Here is a 7,846-nt window from a genome sequence, read left to right as displayed (position 1 = left end):
GAGAAGCCCTCTGGTACTTTTGGAGTGCGTCTCTGGACCATCAGCCAACCCCTATCGAATGGGGCATGGGCCTCTACTGGGACTTACCCGGTAAACAGCTCACCGGAGGTGTCACTGCTCGCGCCCACCAAGGGTAGCCTAGCATACTCCACCCCTCCTTTTGAATGAAAAGGATGCGTGAGGGCCGCACAAAAAAGACAGGGAAACCACTGATCGCCCTCTCGCTTCGAGCAGAGGCTCGGGGGCTCTTCCTGCAACCAAGCCAAGACCTAGCGACCTGAACTCGCACTCAGGGGCTCGACAGACATGATAAAACCCCTCACTCAACACGAGAAAAGCCCCTGGAGGAATAAATCCACTCCTCCAGGGCCTCGGGGGCTACACCCGATGGGTGCGCTCGCGCGCACCCACCGAAGCCTCGAGTATAAAATGCCATCCCACCAGGAGCTGCCATGAGCCAAGTCTCGTCAAAACCTCAGGGAGAGCGCTCACACTCTCCCCGAGGCTCGGGGGCTACTGTCGGGTACCATAAAAAGGGTTCCCCTAAGTAAGAACCGAAAAACCGCTTAGACCTTGTAAAAATTGAAACTAAGAGACAACCACTAGCAAACCCTCACCTTATCCGAGGCCCGGCTAGATCTCCCAGCCCACCTCGGACGGTATCCTGCCTCGCCCGAGGCCCCGCACGTAAGGCCTCGGATGAGGTACCGATTCTCCGACTCGCCCGAGGCCCCGCACGTAAGGCCTCGGACGAGGTACCGATTCTCTGACTCGCCCGAGGCACCACATGTAAAGCCTCGGACGAGGTACCGATTCTCCGCCTCGCCTGAGGCACCTCACGTAAGGCCTTGGACAAGGTATCAATTCTCCGCCTCGCCCGAGGCCCCACACGTAAGGCCTCGAACGAGGTATCGATTCTCCACCTCGCTCGAGGCCCTACTCGTAAGGCCTCGGACGAGGTAATGATTCTCCGACTCGCCCGAGGCCCCGCCCATAAGGCCTCAGACAAGGTACCAATTATCCGCATCGCTCGAGGCTGGCTCGGCAACAACCCTATCGCCTCCGCCTTGACCGACTTCTTTGATAGGACGTCACGTCCAACTAACGCGTTTAACCACTCCCACGACATCAGCCGAACGATGGCTCGATACAGCAAAGTGGCCGACGAGACGTGAGTCACATCGACGCCATGCCGTCCAGGATAGGACGGGGCAGGGGTTACCAGCCACTGTGCTCGGCACTATGCCCACGACTAACACCCGTTCTGCACTGTGCTACCTAACCCCTGCTCCGAGAACAGCGTGGCGTGGAGAGTCATGTCTGGGTCCCTGTAGCCTCGGAATCGATGTACAAAGACCAACTGCTCCCTCCGAGCCTCAGCTATCCGCTTTGGGGTCTCGGTAGCCTCGAGACTCGCGCCCGCCGAGCCCCCCACAATGGTTCAGCCTCTGCACCAACTGGGCCTCAGCCCTCTACGTTGTCAACATACAGCGACCGACATGTCATCCACAGCATGCGCCATGCCCTACGTCAAGCCATCACAGGAGCTCCCACGTCGCACAGGATCGGGCGTGACCAGGGCGTCGCTCTAGTGCATCGAGGACAAGACCGCTCCATCGACCATGCCGCCACAGTGACAAGCTGCAGGGCTCGGACATACTGCCTCCGCTCACAAAATGCCACGTAGCAAATCCATGTACCGCCCCTGCGCCTCCCTTCGACTATAAAAGGGAGTGACCGGGGTCGCTTCTAGGGGGGAGACTCACGTAGACACATAGACACAGATGCACACGGACGAGCAACGCACAACGCTCTGTAACACACACTCTTCCTCACTGCGAGAGATCAACATCTCAAGCAACCCACACCGCTCCACGTAGAGACCTAGGACAAGCTCCCTCTCTCGCCCAGCTTGTAAACCCCTACTACAGGCACCTCGGTGCAAGGAATATAAGATCGCTCTCTCAGACTGGACGTAGGGCACCTATTGCCTGAACCAGTATAAACCTTGTGTTTTTTTGCATCACCATCCGGGATTAGGGGCACACAGTACACTTTCACTAGCCGGTTGAGGGCCCGCCGATCCAAAACACCGACACTTGTAGTCTTGCGAGATCACACCAACCGAGTTTGTGATGTGGCCGCCACCGTGTACCAGAGGGAACAAGGCCCGCGGCGTTTCGGCCAGAAGCTTGATAGTGAAGACGGTGGGGAGCATCAGGGAGATGCTTGCTGGAAGGCACGTCGTAGACCCACTTGCGCGTGAAGAAGGCCTGAGGCTATCCACGGAGTTACCCGACTAGGAGCTTGGCCCTTGCGAGGGGCTCCAACGAGGACTAGGAGGAAGCTTGCGTGCTTCTCGATACCTCAGTAAATTTGTTGGAGTCATCGATGAGAGTTTGCATATCTCTACCTTGCTCTTTAGCTTTCGCATTTACATTGATCGTATTACTCTATTTGCGGTAGAGATAGCAACACACTAGTAAAACCATAGTTGCACATTTAGATAAGTTATCTACTGCATATGTTTTGCTAGGGTTAGAAAAAGAGGCCATAGTTTAGAGTTAGATTTTTAAGTTGCCTAATTCACCCCCCCCCCTCTTAGGTGTCATGGTCCCCTTCAATTGGTATCAGAGCCAGTTGGCTCAATTTGGACCTTTGGCTTAACCGCCGTTGAGCCAATGCTAATTAGAGTGGTTGGGATAGATATCTCTAGGCCTCTGCACTTTGATGGTACTAATTTCCCCTATTATAGAGCTAGAATGGCTTGCTACCTTGAGACGGTTGATTTGGGAGTTTCGAGAGTCACTTGTGACAGGATGAAACCCATTAAGAATCCCGATAAACCCACGAAGAGTGATGAAAAAGAAATTCATTTCAATGCTAGAGCTAAAAATTGCTTGTTTGAATCTTTTAGCATGGATGTGTTTAACCAAGTATTCACTTTAAATACGGCACATGAAATATGGTTAAAACTCCAAGAGCTCCATGACAGCACAAGTAATGTCCATGAGCAAAAATATTGTCTAGTTAAACAAAATTATGATTCCTTCAAAATGAATGATGATGAGCTTGGTCATGATATGTATTCTCGTTTGAATTTAATTATCAATGAGCTCCATTCTATAGGATTAACAAAGCTAGATGATGCGGACATCGTGAGGAAGATCATCTCCATGCTACCACAAAAGAAATATGCAAGCATCATCACCATCCTTCACAACATGGAGGACTTGAGCACCATGACCCCAGCCATAGTCATTGGCAAGATAGCGGCATTTGAAATGTCACGCAAGATGGGTCAAGAAGAAGCCTCTTCATCAAGCAAAGGCAAAGCTCTTGCATGTGGCAAGAAAAAGAAGATGAAGGGCAAGCAAGTTGAGACAAGCTCAAGCTCCTCAAGTGAAGAAGAAGAAGAAGATGAGGATGATGATGATGATGATGAAGATTCAAGTGCTGATGATCAATCTTCCTCCTCCACCTCCGACCTTGATAAAGAATCAATCAAACTTATCAACAAGGTGGAGAAGATGATCCAAAGGCTCAATGTCAAGGGTGTGCCCATCCAAATTCAAGATATCATCTTCACCAATCAAAGAAATGAGCAAAGAAAGAGAGGATTCTATGGATGCGGCGAGTTGGGGCACTTTGTGGAATCTTGTCCAAATAAGCCCACACCCAAGACAAAGAAGAAGCCATGCAAGAAACAAGCCCTCAAATCAATAAGGACATGGGATAATTCTTCAAGTGAAGAAGAACACCATCACAAGAGGCGAGGGCGCAAGCACTCATCATCAAGCTCTTCTCGTGTGTGCCTTATGGCACGAGGTAACAAAAGCTCATCCTCTAGTAAGAGTGATAGTGATAATGAAATGCCTTCTTATGATGAAATTATGCAACAAAATCTTAATTATGCTAAAGTTTGCAATAGTCAACAAAAGAAGCTTGGAAAGATTAAAGAAAAGCTAGATAGTTCACAAGAAGCATACAAAACCTTGCTTGAACAACATAAGAACTTTGCTAATCTTAATGTTCAACTATCTACTAAAATTGAGCAACTTGAGGCTAGTGCAACAACAAATGCATGCACAATCAATGATGAGCAACTTGTAAAGAAAAATGAAAAATTAAAAGAAAAATTAGCTAGCTCACAAGATGCTTATAAAAGTTTGCTTGCTAAAATGGAAACCATGTGCAAACATTATGATGAGCTAACTAATAAAGTTGCTAATCTTGAAGCTGTTAGTACAACTCCCACTAAGGCATCTAAAAGGAAAAGTTCTAACATGTCTAAAAAGGATGCCTCTACTTCTTGTAATGATTTATGTTTAGACTCATCCTTGTGCAACCAAGTTTATGTTGAGAAAGTTATTGTAGATACATGTACACAAGAGGTTGCAAAGGAGAATGAGCAACTCAAGCAAGAAGTAGCTCGCCTCACCAAGGACTTGACTCAAGTGAAAGGCAAGGCGAAGCAAGCCCAACTTCATCAAGATAACACCATCAAGGGAGTAAAGAAGCTTGATGAAGGACAAACCATGGTTTGCTATGTGTGTCACAAGAAAGGGCATAAGTCCTATGAGTGCAAGGTGAAGAATGGGGGAGGAGCAAAGAAGAAAGAGAAGAAGCAAACAAGCAAGCTCTCCAACACCTACACCAACAAGGTGGACAAGAACGCCTCAACACCTTATCTCTTGAAGAAGAAGAAAAATGACAAGGTGGTGGCTATCAAGGTGAACAAGCAAGCCAACAATGGGGTCAAACACTTTTGGGTGTCAAAGGAAATCATCTCCAACATGAAGAGCACCAAAAAGGCTTGGATCCCGAAAGGGAAGTGAGAAGTCCTATGGACTTTAGGGAATTTGGAGACTCTGCAAAGTATGGATGCATTTCATGGGGTGCATCATGATGGACAAAATCATTGCCAAGTGGGTTAGTGAATACTATGAACCCAAATTCCCCTTCCCATGTTAGGTAACTAGATTCAATTTATTTCAATTGGTATTATATTTAAATTTTCATACAATTGGTATCTTTTAGCATCTAGTTACTCTTCATGCCAAGGTTTGCATTTGCATTCTTATATATTTTGCCTTGCATACACTAGGTATTTCATATGGTAGGCTTTCTCGGTTTCATTTTTATTCCTTGGAGCAATCCTACATGGTTTAAAATGTTTTAGGAGCACGGCACATAGCTTGTCCTTCAATTGTTCATCTAAGATGTGCCAAAGTCCAAATTGTAGATAATTTCTCCCGAATATCGCCTTCGAAAATGACTCTCACATTCATGTGATGTCATCTTTCAAGTGGTATTTTTTATTCTAAAATCAATGTGCATGTTTCCTGCAAGTATTCCATACTTGTGTGCACAAATTTAGGGGGAGGTAACACAACAAGTTGGATGCTTTGAGACTAACACCTTTTCAAGCTTATCATGTGTGTAGTAGTCTCATTGCAAGAAAAATAGAGTCCCCGGAGTTAAGCATCATACTTCAAATATCCACCACCGATTGCAAGTGATAGAAATCAAATTAATTTCTACATGTGGTATTTCTAAACCAATATGATCATGTTGATTTCATTTTGATATTTATATGCTTTCTCCATGCATTATATAGATTAATTTCCCTTGTACAATACTTTGCCAATTATGCATATGTTTATACTTCTATCATATGTATGCATATATTTAGGGGGAGCTTAGTCTATATAATGTGAGAGTCAAATTTTGTGATCTATCTCACTCTACACACAAAGGATCACAAAGCTTGACCCTCCCTTGTGCTACTAATGTCTTCCTTTTTGGTGTTTGATTCCAAAGGGTGAGAATTTAGAGGACAAAAAGCAAGCATTAATTTGTAGTAATGGTCCGAGAAAGGGAGGATAGTGGATTATGGATTAGCCTATGTAATCAGGAGAATTTGTAGGAAGCAAGGCTTAAATCCATAATACCACATGGGGACATTTGCAAGGACAAGATGAGTTTTTATGTAGTCTTACAAGTAGTATCTTTTAGCATCATATAATCTTGCTCCTTGCATTGCATCCTAGCAAGTAGATAGGTTTTAAATTCAAAATTTTTATTATTTGCTTGCTTTGGTCGTGTTGTCATCAATCACCAAAAAGGGGGGAGATTGTAAGAAAAATGGACTCTAGGCCCATTTACTTTGGATTTTGGTGTTTGATGACCAACACAACCAAATTGGACTAATAAATTTGCAAGTGATTGTTTTGTAGTTCAATAGGATGCAAGACGTGACTTGGACAAAGGCGACGTGATGATCCGATGATCAACACCCCAAGCAAGACCTTAGGAGCACAACAGAAGACCCAAGATATCAAGCAAAGTCCAAGCATAAAGATAGGAACCAAGCCGCACGCAAGATCGCGAAGAAACGAGCTCACAGAAGCGACCGGACGCTGGAACGGACGCTGGACGAAAAGCGATCGGATGCTTCAATCAGAGGCTCGGCAACAGCAGCAGCGACCGGACGCTGGACCGGACGCTGGCAGCAAACCGACTGAACATAGGACGACAGCATCCGATCGAGTACAGAGAGGTTCCATAGCAGCAAACTTGCGACCAGACGTGTCCGGTGGCAAGTGAACGAACGCTGGCAGCGTCCGATCAGTTGTTCGTGGCTCCAACGGTCAAGATGACCGGATGCGTCCGATCAGTAGCAGAAAAGCGGGACTTCTTCCCCAATGGCTACTTTCTTAGTAGGGCTTATAAATACAACGCCCAACCGACCATTTGAGAAGTGTGGAGCTAAGGAAACATACCAAGGTTGTTGATACACCATTTAGTGATCTTCACTTGTATAGTTCTTAGTGTTTTATTAGGTGATTAGCGTAGGTGCTTTGTGAAGTGCTTAGGTTGATTAGACCACCGCTTATGCGCTTGCTCTAGGTTTAGGCCTAGTGTTTAGTGAGGTTTGCATACCTCTTACCACTCGGTTCTTGCGAGCACCATTGTTGTACATCAGAGGGGCTTGTAGTCTTGCGAGATCACACCAATCGAGTTTGTGGTATGGCCGCCACCGTGTACCGGAGGGAACAAGGCCCATGGTGTTTTGTCCAGAAGCTTGATAGTGAAGACGGCGGGGAGCATCCGGGAGAGGCTTGCTAAAAGGCACGTCGGAGACCCACTTGCACGTGGGGAATGCCCGAGGCTATCCATGGAGTTACCCGACCAAGAGCTTGGCCCTTGCGAGGGATTCCTTGCAAGGGGCTCCAACAAGGACTAGGGGGAAGCTTGCGCACTTCTCGATACCTTGGTAAAAATACCAGAGTCGTGGACGGGAGTTTGCATATCTCTACCTTGCTCTTTAGCTTCCACATTTACATTGATCGTATTACTCCTTTTGCGGTAGAGATAGCAACACACTAGCAAAAACCATAGTTGCACATTTAGATAGGTTATCTATTGCATATGTTTTGATAGGGTTAGAAAAAGAGGCCATAGTTTAGAGTTAGATTTTTAAGTTGCCTAATTCACCCCCCCCCCCCTCTTAGGCGTCATGGTCCCCTTCAAGCGCCACCACTCATTGAGCCAATTGACCCAAGTTATCAAATTCTTGTCCCAGCAGCTTTTCGTTCCATGTTGGTAGCATTCCTTGAACGGCCAAAACGGCTGGCTGATCATTAGCCAAATTTAATGAGAAGCACAAATTCCTAGTTTCTCAGACCCTCTGAAGAAAATCAGTGCCCGATTCGTTAGCTTTCTACCTTATAGTTGTCAAATCGGTAATCTTCTTTTCTCTAGTCCCAGTACAAAAATATGTATGAAATTTCTTTTCTAGGTCAGCCCAATTTGCAATGGAGTTGACTGACAGTGATGAAAA

This window comes from Miscanthus floridulus, chromosome 18 (genome assembly GCF_019320115.1).
Source record: "Miscanthus floridulus cultivar M001 chromosome 18, ASM1932011v1, whole genome shotgun sequence".
Classification (NCBI taxonomy): domain Eukaryota; kingdom Viridiplantae; phylum Streptophyta; class Magnoliopsida; order Poales; family Poaceae; genus Miscanthus; species Miscanthus floridulus.
Note: the sequence above shows the minus strand (reverse complement) of the source record.